This window comes from Sinohyriopsis cumingii, chromosome 9 (genome assembly GCF_028554795.1).
Source record: "Sinohyriopsis cumingii isolate HCF-2022 chromosome 9, ASM2855479v2, whole genome shotgun sequence".
Classification (NCBI taxonomy): domain Eukaryota; kingdom Metazoa; phylum Mollusca; class Bivalvia; order Unionida; family Unionidae; genus Sinohyriopsis; species Sinohyriopsis cumingii.
Genome location: NC_142969.1, coordinates 6,738,486 through 6,757,250, shown reverse-complemented (window position 1 = coordinate 6,757,250; position 18,765 = coordinate 6,738,486). Strand labels below are relative to the sequence as shown.

General features: G+C 36.3%; 1 protein-coding gene and 1 long non-coding RNA gene across 3 annotated transcripts in view; one reads left to right on the top strand and one right to left on the bottom strand.

Moving 5' to 3' along the window:
- The window catches only part of LOC149791219 (sclerostin domain-containing protein 1-like), a 69,961-nt gene that overhangs the window by 29,739 nt on the left and 21,457 nt on the right, over positions 1–18,765 (top strand). The gene's annotated exons all lie outside the window — the stretch shown is intronic.
- Positions 6,917–18,765, bottom strand: part of LOC149791218 (uncharacterized) — a 101,091-nt gene continuing 89,242 nt past the window's right edge. Inside the window, exon 2 of the long non-coding RNA XR_016423323.1 lies at positions 6,917–8,594. This is a non-coding gene — a long non-coding RNA (uncharacterized LOC149791218). The remainder of the gene's footprint in view (positions 8,595–18,765) is intronic.

The window sequence follows — 18,765 nt, the reverse complement described above, 5'->3', positions numbered from 1 at the left end:
TTGCTCCAAGCTGACCTCAGAAATTCCTACTTAGAACAGTATAATGTTATTCTCCTGTTATGTACATCATCCGTGTCGCTAAAGCATGAAACGATGTCAGAACGGTTTTGAAGAAAGGAAACAAAACGGGTTACGCTTTCTCTCTTGTGATTTTCCTCCTTCGCTCGACCCCCTTAAGTCTGTAAATATGGACAAGCATAGAGACCACTTACACGTCTCTTTATGGCCGTGGCATTCCTCATATATTTGCAACGTTTATGCATATTCGATTCGCCATAAATATTATTTTATGTTGTATTACTTTTGCAGACAAAATCCACCGTGTGAGGGTATGCTAAAGACACTATAATTTCATCCAAAATTGCAACCCCACACCCACCCCACCCCACCTTAAGTTTTAAAATTCCTCTTCTCCTTACGCTCCATGCACACTTTCCATACTTATACTAGCAATCGCTAGCCGGAGCACTGTTTAATACGATTTCAGCCATAGTAATCATTTTTTACGGCTATTGATCAAGAGATTATTTATGTCGCAGAGCTAGTGTTTAACGTTATCTAAGTTATAAATCATAGACTTGGGTTGTCGTTTGGTCTCCTTGGCTTTACTTATCTGATTATTGATGGAGTCCTTACACCGCAAAAACTATTTGTATTACACGAACTGAATGTACCATTTCATTGTCGATGCCGTAAATTTTGCACACTTACGGTCGGATACAAAATAGGTTTCTTTGAAACATATCCACTTTCATACGCCCCACGTAAGACAAAGGTATCATGTTATTGTCGAGTCTTTCCTTACAACCATGTATATATATATCCCTGTTTATTAACACTTTAGTTTACACAAAGTTCTACTTCATACAGCATCGTTAAACTACATTTGTAAGTTGTTCGATCGGAGCATTGCTCTTATCTTATCACCTACCCGAAACGAAGTCAAATAGTTCTCTCCGGAGTAATTAACATAACAATTTTCCAGGAGTAAAGGTGCCTTCAATAAAAGGGGTGGCACCTTTTGTTCCCATAGCAACAGGTATGATAGAGTTATCTTTCTTAGGCATAGTCCTAACTATGACCTAAGTGCTTTATTTTGCAGGTATTTTCCAGTCTTTACGAAAATTATTGAATGGCAATCTAATGGGTGGGTTTCCTTAATAGATTGATAAAGCCTACAGTTTGGGTTATAAGGTCAAGAGTCAAGGTCAGAGACCGATCAAAGCAGAATAGATTCCGTACAATGTAGCCTGCTCTGCTTCACATAGCTGCACAAAACATGGATGACGGAATGCCGGTTAGTTGCACAGGAGCCATTTATTCGGGGTAAAAAGGTCTATGTTCATGGACACTATGTCCATAGGAACACGCATGGCTCCACGAAATATCTTGGATTATACACCTTTACCTAGCCCGGTAGTTAAACAGCGACTATCATATTAAGAAGCATATTAATGTTTGCATCTCAAAGTAAAAGGTCAAGGTCACTGAAATTGAGAAAGGGAAACTATTTTTTGGGTGGTTAACTTGAGTTGTATTGAAGACAGTTTCACCCTAGGTTACTTGCCATTGATGTTACTAGGAACCGCGATGATTAGAACGAAAATAATACGGCCAGTGTCATCCTGACCCAAACCAAGATAGACAGCGAACTTAATATGTATCATACATTTGATAATGCATTGTTTTTAAGTATTATACGATATTTGCTTCAGATACTCCAACTTGAATCTTTATTATATAAACTGTATTGATACACGAGGTTGCTCAAAATGTACGTTCTTGTCAAACGTCAAAGCGTATTGCTCTTAATAGCAAAATTAAGATATTTGAGGTGAGTGCGATGTAAAAGTTGTTAGCATTTATCTCACTGTGACAATAGTTATACGGATTACACGCAATTATGACACAAATTTAAGTTGAATATTTTTATTTCTTCATTTTGTACCCAAAAAATCGCGTCATCAAAAAGTACAGCATTAATAGAAACAACCACGGTATTTTCACCTTTAGTTTGTTGTTGTTGTTGTGGGGTTTAACGCCATTTTTCAGCACGATAGGCTATACATGGCGGCCAGTATTAATGGTGGAGGAAGAACCCGGAAAACCCCGGAAAGAACCACCGACCCACGAGAAGCTACTGGCAAGCTTTCTCACATGCCCACATTGGCTGAATCTTAGACTCGAACCGCCGCAGACAGATCACCTTTAGTTTACTTTTAGCTATAAAACAGGTAAATATTGAATGGAATAATTTTAGCTTCCAGTGATTTTAGTTTACACAAATTTCATTGAAAAAGAAATGTGGTTATATATCATTTCCTGCAAATTTTAAAAAAAAACGTTACGGGTCAAATTCAAGCAGTTGACACAAAAAGAATGACGATAAGTTGAGAGGCCGCGCGATAAAACACTATTTTGGCATTTCTTGGATCTATAGTAATATTTAGCTTATGTCAAGCATGAAGATTGGCATCATTGCTCTGATACTATTCCCAGAAAGAGAATCTGTTTTTTTAGAATCGTATGAAAATAGATTTTAGTATCTTGCTACGTTTCAAATAAGAGAATCTAAGATACGCGTGTCCAGAATTTGTGCGCGCAGTTATTTACTTGGGGCTTGGTTTGCTTACACGTCTCTAGCTCATAACACGCTTGCAGCAGTGAGTATTTTTGTAGGTGTCAACAAACATCAGTTAAACACTTAAACCCAGATAATCCTGTGTCCCAGGGTATTCTGATCAAATCAAGTTTTGTTTCACTTTGCATTTCTTCATTAGAAAGCGTTTGGTTAGCATTTGGATCTAAGAGTAGTTAAAATTCAAGTTTTTGCTCCTGTAAATAAAACTCTGTTCGTATTGTGTCGCAAAACTGGACTTGGCTTGTGTGTAGCTAAACTGTTCATTTGTGCACTAATTCTAAGAGGGCGTATAGAAGGATTTCATAGGGAAACCTATTATTATTTCTTGACATATGCTTTGCAGTTGTAACCTCGGGTGCAGTTGTGTGCAAGTGTGTTCTCACTTTTTAAAGCTTATGGCTGAAAACAGTTTTTGATATCCCATTGCTGTCTGAACATACGTCTTTCCTGTTTTCTTTCATCATCATCATCATCATCCATGGTCATTGCTGTCATCTTCGCCATTATCTTCGTGTTCATCTGCTTCTTGTTCTATAACGAATGTATTTGAAGTGTAATTCTTCCTTATTGACATTCGATCTCCTTCTTCGTGGACTTGTGACTTTTAAACAGCACTTCACGGTACCAATAACTACCACATTTTCGTGTCCTTTTCTTTAAATCATTTTTGCTATCCAAGGGTCATAGTTCTGCTACGCTTCACATCGCTAGTCTGGGGACGGAGATCTACTTCGTTCCATATCGCCAGCCAGCGATCGAAGATCTACTTCATTCCACATCTCTAGCCAAAGGTCGAATATCTATTTATATTGCTCCACATTGCTATCCCAGGGTTGAGGAATTACTGAGTTCCACACCGCTAGCCAAGGGTCGAAGATCTAATTCGTTCCATATCGCTTGCCAAGGGTCGAAAATCTGCTTCGTTCCACATCGCTAGCCAAGGGTCGAAGATCGACTTCGATCCACATCGTTATCCAAGGGACGAAGATCTAATTCGTTATACGTCGTTATACGCCGATATCCAAGGGTCGCAGATCTAATTCGCTCTACACAGATATCCAAGGATCGAGGATCTACTTCGCTTCACATTGCTATCCAAGTATCAAAGATCTACTACGTTCCACATCGCAAACCAAGGGACGAAGATCCACTTTGTCCAACGTCGCCAGTAATGGGTCGAAGATCCACTTCGCTCCACATCGCTATCCAAGGTGGAAGATCTACTTCTTTCAACATCACTATGCAAGGGTTGAATATATAATTCGTTCTACATCGGTATCTAGGTGTCGTCGATCCACATCTATGTTGTTCGCAGTTGATCATTGACACTTGGATACCGAAGGTGCCTTTAAAGATGCAATGATTCAGTTCTGCATTCAGGGTAGCCAAGTTTCTATTATCGGTGTACATTCTCGACTGTTCATGTATGTATGGTGTCAATACAAACGCCATGTTTGTAATTTTGTCAAAAACGTGATCGAAAGGTGAATACAGTCTGTTCGTATGTTACTAACTTAACAGTACGGCAAAACGATTGTTAATTATATAGATCTAATCTCCCCTGCGAGACCTGCTACTGTACTCAGACATCTCCCCAGTGCAGCAGTGTTTCTTTCTATCCTGATATTAATGCCATCTCATATTAGTAAAAAAAATTCTAAAAGTCCCTTTCATGGTATTCTGGGCGCTTGCATAAAATCACAAAGAGCATCCCATAATCAAAGTATATATACTTATTTATACAATCTCTGCGCCTGGGTTGGAGATATATTCTGAAAAGAGGAACATTCCTTACACAAACCCTGCATATGTGATACTTTTGTCAAGGCTTGTTCATATATTCAGGTATGCGTCAAGCCAGGATGTATTTCGACATTTACGGATAATTAATGCATAACGCGTTCTTCAACTTCCGGACTAAATGCTTTTTGCACATCTCTGTATCGATGCACTCTTGAGAAAATTAGCGTATCATCTCTAAATTTACAAATTAGTATCCTATATATATATGATGAATATAGGATAGTGGTACGGTAATGTGACGTTTATTACGTACCCACTTGATCTTACGTGTTTGATATGACTTTCGATACAGCCGTTCGGTCCTTTTTTCCGTATCATACACCCATATTCGATCTATGGCTGTCTTCTTTGACGTCCGCGCGCTGTCTTCTTTGTCTTTTTTGACGTCCGCGCGCTGTCTTCTTTGACGTCCGCGCGTGTCTGTTTATATATATATATATATATATATATATATATATATATATATATATATATATATATATATATATATATATATATATATATATATATATATTGGACGCAGTGAATGGAACATTATAAATGTCAGCCCGTTTAGAATTTCATTTATACAGCAAAACAAAAGCGTAAAGTTAGTTAGTTAGTTGGATTATAGTGGTTTTCGTTCTTTTGAACATGTACCACTTTTTTATTCACGCACTGCGTGATTTTTAATTACTCCTGGGGGAAGGAAAAGGAGCCTCATCCCCCAGGCTTTTATGTACTCAAAGAGTACTTTTTAATTTAGCCACTCAGGTGTAGGACTCACTAGTCCTTAACAACCTGACTGAAAGGCTAATAGACATGAGTGGGAATAGTCACACCACACACTCGTGTTTCTTAAAGGATGGGTATCGAATGACTCCAAGTTTGGTTCCAAGTTGGGAGAAAGAACTCGCTTTATATGGCTTACAAATATGTCGCAGCCTAGCGGCCTCGTTTTATCCCTACGCCATATAAAACTCGTTTTTGCGCCGACTCGTAACAAAACACGTATGCAATTTGTGTATGTACGAACTGTTTGTTGTTTGTTTGTTTTGTTGTTTTTTTTTTTTTGGGGGGGGGGGGCGGGTTGAAGACGGCAAATTATCTGGCTTCCTATATTAGCTAGCATTCAGTGTTTGACATTGTATCAGCTGTTGATACTAGACAATACCACTGGATGTATTCTTTATCAGAAAATTTCCACAGATGTAGGTGAAAGATGTAGAAGAATTCTGAGGCTATCAATTACATTGTTTTGAATAATAAACACCGACAGAACATAAATATATTTATATATTCAGTGCGATCCATTACATGTCTATTTTCATACATAGCAAAGCGTGAGCACGGCATGGTTTACAGACTAAACTCCTTTGATTTACAAATGAGTCCATAAGTGTACGAATGTGTCGACTTTTCTTGGGTTTATGCTCTCTTTCTGTCTCTCATTATCTTGTGCTATTAAGGCGCTGTTGAGCTTGTGTTATTTTAGGACATTTTGAGACACACTGAAGAACATTTTGAGACACACTGACGTGAAAATTTCTTTCACAAGAGACATAAAACGTGCAGTTTTTCTATTACAGTTTTTAAGTTTGGAACTATCTAACGCCTGATCGGTAGATACATAGATGATATCTGCGCGACAATATAAAATGTTTCCACGTCATTGCTAAATATTTCCTCATATCTACTTAAAATGTAGATTTACTTTTTATTATATATGTTTTAAGGCAAAATCATTTCCTTTGCTCTGATTTTCCCCAGGTTTGTGTCTGAGCGATTAACGGCGGCATTTCTGCATCGATAAAAAGAAGTTCCAAAATTTAACAATATGTTTAGATTAGCAACTTTTACATTGCATATATAATGCTTCTTTATTGTGTATCTTGTCAAAATAATGAATGCTTTCCTACGAAAATGAAGCAAATGTTTATTTTAATTCCGATATGTGTTACGCGGATTGCTACTATCAACTATGACTGTGGGGTACTAGAGAAAATATCAGGACGGTCAACATATATTGATCGTAAGAAGATATTTGTAATTATTATGAGTTTCCTTGGAAGGAATTTGGTTTGAAATATTTCCATTAAATATCTGCATTCAGACGTGAATTTATATATGTTGACAAGCTTGCATTCTACATCAGTAACCGATGCTGAACCCAAATGTCGACTGCCACTTCATTTCTGTGTGAATTCTACACTAATTAATACCCAATTTCTCCCTCGTTCTCAGACATGACTATGATTGCGATAAGAGTTCAAATTGAACAGTTTTATTACTATATGTAATCTTTTGCGTTTCTTAAAAATGTGTACCGTCCGTAGTTCTGTGGCATAAACGTATAAACGATGATCAACAGTATTCTTATATATATGTTCACCAAGATGGAGAGAGAGAGAGAGAGAGAGAGAGAGAGAGAGAGAAGGATAAGAAGAAAAACAAAACATGAAATAGGACTAGAAATGACAATACAGGTCCGAATAACAGGCAAGGGCAAATATACTCCCTAAGTGGAATAAAGAAAGTAGTTCCAAAATCGACATTGTAATGATAATTGTGGTAACTCCACTATTTCGATATCTTCCGCTGATATATTTCAATATCTCTTTATGAAATTCATGATAAATATCCGTTGAGCAACAACAATGTACACCCTTCTGGTGACGAGTAAGACGCCTATTCCTCTGAGGCACATCACGACAGATGGTCACATATTCGCATGTACACCCTTCTGGTGACGAGTCACACGCGTAATCCTCTGAGTCACATCACGACAGCTGATCACATATTCGAATGTACACCATCTTGTGACGAGTCACACGCCTAATCCTCTGAGGCACATCACGGCAGCTGATCACATATTCGAATGCACACCCTTCTGGTGACGAGTCAGGCACCTAATCCTCTGAGGCACATCACGACAGCTGATCACATATTCGAATGTACACCCTTCTGGTGACGAGTCAGAAGCCTAATCCTCTGAGTCACATCACGACAGCTGATCACATATTCGAATGTACACCATCTTGTGACGAGTCACACGCCTAATCCTCTGAGGCACATCACGACAGCTGATCACATATTCGAATGCATGCCCTTCTGGTGACGAGTCACACACCTAATCATCTGAGGCACATCACGACAGCTGATCACATATTCGAATGTACACCCTTCTAGTGACGATTCACGCGCCTAATCCTCTGAAGCAAAGCGGGTTTTTGTATATATAAGTAACTATAACCAACACATCTGACCTTTATAGAGTATTATTTATATGAGAGTTCTGCAGAGGCTCATTTGGCTTAATAAATCACCACTTATATAATGTTATAGGGAACTGAATATGTGTAGTCTCCATTGCTTAATTTTATTGGATACTGAATATATTTAGTTTCCCTCGTTCCGTAGATGTACGATGGGACTATGTGTCTAGGGGACTCACTCTACACTGGAAGTAAAGGTATCGACATCTCTTTGTATCTCCTGATAAGAACTGAGCCTATGGTTATCGAATGCCAAACCCAATCAAGTAATGTAATCATTTTTAAAAGATCTCTGCATTTTTGTAATTTTCGTTGAAATAAGTTGCAGGTCTTTCTAAACGATACCCGACAATCTTTTAAAAGACAAAGAAAGTACACACTGCACATATTTCGCTTAAAATTAATAAAGCAATGTTTGTTAGCTTTTAATCATGTTACCTGTAATGAATGTTACTTTGGTTCCAAACTAAGAATATACATAAAATGATGGAATTCTAATTCCTCACTCTCAGCATCTTTTACGCAAACAAATATCGACTAACACCACATAAAATATTTTTATTGCGTTAAAACTACAATTTTAAGCATTAATCCGAAATTAACAGAGTCCCGCTCCTGCCGTAAGTACAACCAATGTTTAATGTTTGCGCAGTAGATCAATGTAAACTTTTTGACGTCAGACCAAGTTCCCACTGTAATCACTTACTCAGTTGTAGCCATATACAAAAATGCAACTAGGTCACCAAGTCCTAACTTACTGAATTGTGCCATGTACTGAAATGCAACTAGGTCACCAAGTCATTGGACGCATTTTTAAATGCACAGTTAGCGTCTTGATGTTTAAGACTTATTTCCAATTCCGACAGTATGTTTCATTCTGACGATCTCGGCCATTTCTGCAAGACAAAATAATCATAGAATATATATAGGCATAGTAATTTTCAGGAAAAATATACATTTTTTCTCCGGAACTTCACCGAGAAGTTAAAATTAATATATATATATATATATATATATATATATATATATATATATATATATATATATATATATATATATATATACATATACATATATATATATTTCCATGCATTCTTAACTTGTTGGCTCAATCTTTGTTTTTTTTTTTTTTAAATAGTCTTGGTGTTCCGAATGGCAGTTATCCGCATACAGTGGAGTTATGATCCGATTTACTGAATTAGAAATTTCAAATCAATGCATTTTTGTTATGCAGCGTTCACGTACAAACTCGCCAGTTTATTATTATTATTTTTAGGCACAATCAGTTACATACCAGGGAGTTCAGTTCATTAAATCACCTTCTAAACCACTGTGTGAAAATTTCATGTCAGATACACTCATACAGAAACATACGTGTACTATTTTTCAATGGAATACATGTATACAAATTCCACATGAACCTAGGTGTACATCTTGGATACTTGGAGAGAATGCAGTCGTAAAACATTATATAAGATGACGATGAATGCCATTTGGCTTTGCTCCTGAGATGAAACGACAAAAGACTGTGGTGTAAAATGTACTAGATGTCAGTATCACTGAGAAAAATATTTAGTACTGATTATTTACCTTGAATTGCATTTCTGTGTTGCAGGTTGTCATGCGAAAACACGTATCACGTGCGATATAGTGTGACGTAAACAATGCTTTGTCGGAATCAACGTATATATTTGCCTATTGAAAATAAGCGTAATGTTTAATTTTGTCTCTTGAAAAAATGCGTAATGTTTCATTTCGTCTATGGAAAATAAGCGTAATGTATAATTTGTGTAGTGAAAATAAGCGTGGTGTTTAAGGCACGGCTTCTTGGCAAGACTCATAATGGCGGTCAATATAGTACTTGGCAAATTGCCTAAAAACCAGTCTATATGAGAGAGCTCTATAGTGTATTTCCACATTATGATAAATATTTAAGTTTTGAAATAAACATGATATTTCCCATTGCTTGAAGTACTTTGAAAGAATTCGGAAATGTTTTAAACTGCTATTGCAATCAAGTATTTGTAAAACACTATGGCAATCCTAGTATCCAAGTATCTGCTAAAAGCTATCGCAATCTTAGTATCTTAGTATATGTAAAATTCTAAAGTAATCACAGTTTACTAGTATCTGTAAAACTCTATAGCAACCCTGGCGTCCAATTGTCTCTAAAACTCTATTTCAATCCTAGTGTCCTAGTATATGTAAAACTCTATAGCAACCCTGGCGTCCAAGTGTCTCTAAAACTCTATCCCAATCTAAGTATCCTTGTATATGTACATTTCAATAGCATTTCAAGTGTTTCAGTATGTGTAAAACTCTATAGCAATCCTTGTGTCTTAATATCTCTAAAACTCTATTCCAATCCTAGTGTCCTAGTATATATACATTTCAATAGCATTACAAGTGTTCCAGTATGTGTAAAACTGTACAGCAATCCTAGTGTCTTAATATCTCTAAAACTCTATAGCAATCCTAGTGTCCTAGTATTTGTAACAATCTGTAATCTTGTTTATTTACTGTCTTGAAACCAATCTGTGCGACTCAGCCTTTATTTTGCAACAGCTTAAAAGAACGTTTCTAAATTAATGCAAAGGTAATTTCTACGTCCGGAAGGTATCTTAAAGCATCGAATGCAACTGTTTATCATATCTGGCAACCACTGACTCCAAATTCATCTCAGTAATATTCACAAATTCAAAGGTAATGAATTAAGATGCGAATATTTCCTTTAGTTCCAATTTCTTTTTTACCATCGCGTTTGTGCACGGAATTTTCTCAAAAACACCACAGTACGTAAACAGTTAATTTTTTATAATAAGTTTCAGCTAACTTTAAACAGGTTGCCAGCAATCGAGATTTCATATTGATGGGGTGTGGGGTGTCGGGGGGCGAGAGGATAACCTTTACCAAAATGGGATTTTTATGTAAGGAGAAAAGGTGCAAATTTATGAAATAATGGGTCTCCTGTGGCGATACAAAAACGTGATGCAGATTAGAATTGTATCCTTTCTGACGTAGAAACAGACTCGAGCATATTCAAATATCTATTCTGATCAACTTAAAAATAAGTGGAACTAATATAAAATAAGATTCAAGGAGGCATTGTAATGATCAGGAGGGGGCATAGAAGAGGTGGTTATAAGAACATTGAGGTCAGACAGAAGGGGTCATAAGAACACTGAGGGCAAAGAGGAGTGGCTAGAAGAAAACCGAACAGGGGTAGGCGTGATGGACACTTGCGAATTCCATCGAGTGCAAAATTAATCCACAAAACCTCGTTTTCGCTTTTAAATACAATTGGCTATTAGGGACAGATCATAAACAGGAAAGGCAGGTCACATATTTAACATAAATATGTAAAACGAGGAAACTGACTAACTTGATTCGAAGAAGCAATATTCCCTACTTTAGAACAAAAGTAAAATCCGAAATGTATTTTTCATTCACGCACCACGTAAGGGACGCAGAAAAGCCGCTTCTTGAATAGACAAATGCTGATCTGATTATTCAAAGCTAACCTTTAAGAGCTAAATAAAAAAGAAAATGACAGCCATTGTATATAAAAATAAAAAGTGCATAGTGTCCACGTAAGTGTTGCTCATTTTAAAACGCGCATATTCCAATCTGTATGTATTGCCAGTGTTTTTGGAACTAGGAGCATAAGTGTGCGACCACTGAACGTACATATTTCAATTACCAAAGTTTAAGCACATATCTCACACCTTATCATCACGGCTTATTTATTCCACTAGCATTGGCAAAAGTGTTGCAGTCATGTATGTGAAGAGATCAAAGATCCCGTTTAATATCATGCAGATTTCGCATGATGGTTGTGTGACCTTAGTTTATATCGCGACCGTTCATTGGGTCTGTCTGTACCTGACACGTAAAATACCACCCGGCCGATCTGGTTTGAAATATTGAAAATCATAGCTGACATTGAACTCACGCATTCATTTCTGTCAATGCTATTTTCGTTTTCGCAAAAGCATTATCGTCAAGGAGAAATATTGGTATAGGTAATGAGAACATATTTTCTAGTCATATAGTACAAATATATTTATAGGATTGCCAGAAGAAGTTTCATTGTTGGTAGGAACTGATTCTCAGATTCTTCGAAAATGATACACCACTGTTAGTCAATGCAGCATAGTTTATATTCATTTTAATTCATGTTTTGTACGGCCGCAAGTGATCATACTTATATATATATATATATATATATATATATATATATATATATATATATATATATATATATATATATATAGCTCATTTCTTATCTCTCATATGAATACGCGAAAACATTTTTTTAAACAATCGAATATGAAAAATGTCTCTTAACATATAGTCTTTTGTAGGCTACAAATGAAGATATTTGTTCTTTTTTTTAAAAAACGATGATTATTTTTTCCAAATGGATGAGTATGTTTCGTTTACATATGGGATATTTGTTTAGGTGATTTTAATTATTTTCAATATGTTGACAGTTATGTAAATAATTTCAAACGTTGACGACATATACCTTCTCAGAATATCAAAAAATATATTTCTTCTCCCCATAAGCAAATTTTCTTTAATTATCTGTGGCGAATTGAAGAACACCAACACTCATGTTTAGACTATTATTCTGTTTATTTTCTGAACACCTGTGCAAAGAATCAGTATAGTTGGATTCACTTTTCAAACCTGCTTCAAACATGATTCTACCCTATTACTACTACTATACACATACGTATATATTTGGCTATACAAATCAATTTATGTCAAATAATTGAGATATAAGCTATCAAAAAGTCGTGCTTGGCTGATTATTGACATCTAAAATGCATTGTCCATGAGGCGCCAATGAACTATTAAAAAAAGCGAGACAACATTCAATGTACTCGTTCAGCTAATCGAAATGGTCGTTTTTCTTGCATCGTGAAGTAGGTGTTCCGTCCGGCTTTTGTTAAAATTATTTTTTTAAAAACTATATCCTATGGAAAACATTCCTCAAGGGCTTAACACTAATTCGACACGGGTTATCACAATATCGTAACCTGGACCCATCGATGTCATAACGAGGTATATGACAATCCACGAGGGGGGGTCCTTACCCTGCAAGTGCCAGAGAGCTTATGTATTTGGTCACGTGTGAAAAAGTAGACATCGGACTTCAAAACCATATTGATATTCAGATACGAAAAATAATTCCATTTTCAAGGGCGGTGTTATAGACCATATTTCTCCTTGGCTAAGCTATTGTTTTTTTCCATGAATGTGCTTTGTATGTACGCTAAATTGGCCAGGGAACCGCGTACACGTCAATATCACATTAGGACTGACTGTGTTTATCATGGACTAGTTATAGGGAGAAAAGTGGAGGACGTGTTATCAATATTATGTCCCAAACATGACAGTAGTAACTCCAGATATAAGGCCACGGATAGCACGTTTATGAGCCTTTGAGACGTTTTCGCCCTCCACAGCATTTCGTCTACGGGAAGCAATATTGAAAATTAGAGAGGTATGGGACAGCTTGTCGATATGTCAGACAACGCACGTAGCAGCGGTGCCCCATGCATCGCTAAGCCTTGTATTAATGGCATTATCAGTGGAATCAAATACACGAATCATAGTCAAACGTTCAAGTAAGTTTCATTGACACTGGTAAATGTTTTCTCTAATTGATTTGATAAACACAATAAGGGTCAATTGACGACTAGCCGGGTAGTATTTTATCTCTTTGCTTTTAACCATCTAATAGGACAGGAGACGTCAAGTGAAAATTTCATGGTGAGCGCCCCCAGACTATACGTCTCTGATCGGTGATAACTTGATAATTCTAGGGAAGCTATCATACACCTAATTATTGTTATCGTACTACCCTCGAGTGCCGAAGGCAAATATACAGGGCTGATAAAGGGGGGCCAAATATCTAAAATTAAGAACTAGATTTGAAATTTTAATCCTGCAAAAGACATTACTTTTCAGTCTTGGTTGCCGATCAGTTACTTTCATTGCCTATTTTAGTTGTATACCATACTTATTCTTTCTTTACTGGCTGTGCAGTCTTTGACTAAATGAAACAGGGATCGGTCATATACAGATTTCGATGTAGCACATGTTTTGGAGAATGCAAATGGCTTATATAAAAGCAAGCAGGCGTATTTATCAATGAGCGTATTTATGTAGCACAGGCCCGATCAAAACATGAAGGCGAATGGAGAAAATAATGAACTCTAATTACACCTGTATATTTTTACAAAATTAGAGGGAGTGATGAGGTGAATTATTTAGTGCATTGGATAATATTCAATTAAACAACATTAAACATAACTATGGTAAAACTCTCAATTTAATAAAACAAACTGATTCGACACATTTGTGAACGAAGGTAAATGACTTTGTTTTATTCTTTACGCGAGGGTAATCTTTACCTAAAAAATTATTATCATCGGTCTATGGATGGCTTCTTTGTGCTTGGTTCGTATTTTAGAGGCACATCAACGTGAGTAGGCAGGTTATCAGTGTTGAGGCGATTGTGGTAAACTGGCTTGCTTAGGTCTTACTCAGGTATCATCACAGTAACTGGCCTGGTCTGATCCGATGGTAGGATTCAAACCCGCAGCGTTTTGTCAGCGAGTCCGCAACTCTAATCACTTAATCATCGCGAACGAAGCACTGAAGTACGATCGAAGTTTAGAATTCCGCTAAAAATCAATGTAAGTGAAAAATAGACTATTTGCTTTTATGTATACCTACCAATACATTAAAACCAGCTACAGGTAGATCAATACAAATTTGGTGTATTGTAAATATTGTGTGTCCATTATTGTGAAAATGTGGTTCGTAAGAAGGGAGTCATGCTGTGTTGTTAGCCAAACCACCGGTCTGTAGTAAAACGGCTGGCGACTTTCAGTTGCGGTATTTTACAAATATATGCTTCAGTGACCTTACCAAGTCAGTGCATGATTGCCAAAACGTGTATTGAATCGACAAACATAATGCTAGCAAATAGATTGAACGTAGTAAATAGGATCCAAACATTATATTCGTAGAGCTGTCAAACTCACTCATGACAGTGTTCGAAACAAGGCTTTGGAGAGGGTGGAAATGGGTATGTGGATGGCGTGTAGTAGGGAAGCTAGAGATCATGCCCCTAATAAAAACATATTGTATTACTTTTTCATCTACTTTTTAAAATATTTTTCAAATATTTATATCTGCATGCAAATAGGCAGGTATGCACACTTACGTTATTATGTCGGTAGGTAGGAAAGCAGGTAGGTAGGCAGACAAATGGTTAGGTATGTTTGAGTTGCATCCAAGCACATGGTGACCCCCTTTCCGAGTAATGCTGAATCTTGATATTATGAATTTGTCTATTGATAACTGTCATATTACTTACCTCCCTAACTATCTCCTTATGTGTATACCCCAGTGACTTAGGACAAAATTCATAAATGGGTGCGAGAACGCCGAGATATGGTCAAAATGACCGTGGTAGGACTTTGACGAAGGTTGCGCTGAACTGTTTAGGTAAGAATTCGTTATTGTATATATTTGAGTGTTTTCTTGGTCTACACGTATACATTACAAATATTATGAATGCAAAATCTGAACAAGATAGTGAGGTACACGGCAGATGCTTATATCATATCAGTTTCTGTCAAAGTGTTTGACTTGCTTGACATCGGCAACATGAAAAGACAAAAATAGGAAGGAGATTTGACCGCATTCTGTGCACCTTCCACGGCCATCTCACCCCCACCCCACTCCCCTCAATCCCTCCACCCCAACCCTAATAGGCATATTACACGTTTGGACCTATTCTCTAGTTATCATAATGAAAGTGTGAAAGTTGTCTAAACTTCTTTCACTAATGTTGGATCATGCTGCAATCATCCACGCCAAAAACAATGAAGGATGATCGCCCTGATTGGTATTACTGTCCCTTATAAATTACCATTTCTTTTTAAAGACTGTTTGTGAACAAAACACAACAGTTAAGTATGGTGAAAAGTGGATGAAATATGGATCTTTGAATATATAAAACTATACAAGTAAAGTCTACACAGGTGTCCTTAGTCTGTTTCCGGGCAAAAATACAAGCCCATAATGTCTGTTATGTACCACTGAATATATGAGAACAACGTTTTCATAGGTCAACGTCGCAATTGCATATTTACGTCATAACAGTAACATAGCACCGGAGAGCCTAGTCTCGACCTCCCAAATCTTTATCTGCAGAGAAAAGTTGCAGACAGCAGTATGGGGAAGATATAGAAAATACAATGCCCCTTTGCGGTATGGTTACATCAAGAACATACGCTCTGATCTCATCCCTTGAGAAAATGTTAACGTCATTGAGATAATGACGTTTTCATGTGCATGAAAAAATACACGATGTTAGACTCATATATGACTGTATTGATCGAAATACGTTCTTAAACAGTAATATACATCTTGCCGTTGTCAGCCGAAAATGTGTGAATTTACTTAATTTATTTTATTATTAATTTTGTGCAACGGAGTTAAAACTCACAACTCCGTCAAGACCCGTTTTTCTTTTAGCCTGTATACGGACAACCGCGATCGAAATATCACACAACTTAAGTCAGAAGTAGTTGCAGGAATACACGTTAATGTGTTGGATTTAGTTGATTCGTCTCGGGCAGGTGCACCACATATGTTACGACAATTATTCTCATTTTGACTGATTTCTTCGGCCAGTAAAATCGCATACTTTACTATACTATATAACCGTTGCTATAACTGGACGCATGCAAACATTCTTCGGCCAATAAAATCGCATACTTTACTATGCTATGTAACCGTTGCTATGATTGGACGCATGCAAACAATATTTTTATTTTTGACGTTTATTCATACCCCATACAGCATGCTTTAAATATATTAGCAAAAGCCCCGAAACAGACGACAACATAGCAACTGCGGTAGACGTTACATTATTTGAAAAGGAAATTAATTCAGTCTTTTTATATATAGGCCAAAACATAAAAAAAGTTCCTTTCAAATCATCGAAACAAACTCTTGGCAATCTTTTTAGACAATAAAATATAGTATTCCTTTATTATACGAAGGCAGTGTGGGTAAATCTTGCTTGAATAAGGTTATATGGAATTCCTTATTAAAAAACTCTAAGACGGTGGAAAGCCGTAATAGCCTCGTTCCATCTTCATACGAGATATGTATAACGTATTTTCATTTGGCTTCTTTTTTTCTTCTCCCTGGCCAAGGCTTGAATGTCCACTGCGTCAGGATAAAAACGGAAGCGCGGAGAGTTCTCTAGGCTGTGAAAGGCCTGGCAATAACATTTCAACAGAGAAATTTATTTTTAAAAGAAAATATGAATACTTTTTGTAACGTACAGTACAGCGAAAATCTTTTCCTTTATAGCAACAAAGTACAAAAACGTGACAACACTCCGTTTTTAAATAAGAACGCTGGGTTGTTTTTGAGACATAGGTAAATCTTGCCGTATTAATATATAAAGAATTCCTTTGAAATAAGCAATATTGATGTTAAGCCAGAATGGTCTTCTTTCCTGGTGTGAAAGATAACAACAGGACATTTAATTGGTCCGTAATGTATTGACCTTTATTGGAATGTTAGCCAAGCTACGGGCCGAATCGTAAAGCGGTTCTCTGTAAATAGCAACGGCCAGCTGTGCTATAGCGTCTCAGAAATGTAACATTTGTAGTGCAGTCAGGACTGAGACAGGGTGTATTCGTGTTGCCATTTATATTAGGACGTGTTATAAAATAACAGAATTACATTAAAATCACCGCTAAATACAAAAAATATTGCTAGTCTATACTGCAAAAATCAACGTCATTTAGAAAATATAGCACCATTAAAACATAGTATCCGGCAAAATCATATTCGTTTGTATTCCCCAGAAAGCATGCAAAATTGTAGCAGTATTTACATAGAGAGTAGAATACAGGGCTGAATTTCGTTTACGGTATCATGAAGCAACATACATACAAAAACTGATCTACTTTGTATTATGAATAAACTGACATAGATAATTGCGCCCGTCGAATGAAAGTAACACACACACACACACACACACACACACACACACACACACACACACATATATATATATATATATATATATATATATATATATATATATATATATATATATATATATATATATATATAAATGTTTCAAGTATTATTACTTTAGGGACAGTAACAGGAATACAAAGTGTCATTTTTTTGTATTGTGTGTCACAGGTATTACTTTACAACTGTGTGTTAGTCTCGACATTGCGTGATATCACACTTTTGAAATACACGAACAAACTATATATACAAATACACACAAACGTAAACAGAAATATCAACCAGCTTATAAGTACCTACAAGTTTATTCTCAATGAAATAATAGGGTGAACTTGAGTCAAAGACTCATTCAAAATAAGCAAATGGTTGCAGTACATCTAACTGAATTGATCGCTGTTTTTGCACGAAAGACACCGTCTCCGTTTTTTTTAATAGTTTCATGTGTTTTGCTTTGTCAGAGACAGACCCTATTCATAAATCATATAAAAGTGACATAATAACTAAGTATTACATGATGTTATTTGGTTTTCTATACAGTCATGAAAGGGTAATGTGTCAAATACTGTCAAGGAAGTAGAAAATATCTTTCTCAGTTATCGCACCATACAAAAGTCTTTGCATATCTATCTATCTATCTATCTATCTATCTATCTATAAATATATATATATATATATATATATATATATATATATATATATATATATATATATATAGAGAGAGAGAGAGAGAGAGAGAGAGAGTTTCTGTTAATACTGATAGTACAACTCCTAATACTGTTGATACTGATATTAGCACTCTTACTACTGATAATACATATATAGCTACTCCTAATATTCTTGCTACGGATAATACGGTTAATACAGGTGCTACTACCCATTCTACCATTGTCACTACTGGTACTACCCATTCTACTTTTCTTACTAATGCTACTACCCATTCTACTTTTCTTACTAATGTTACTACCGATTATACTGTTATTA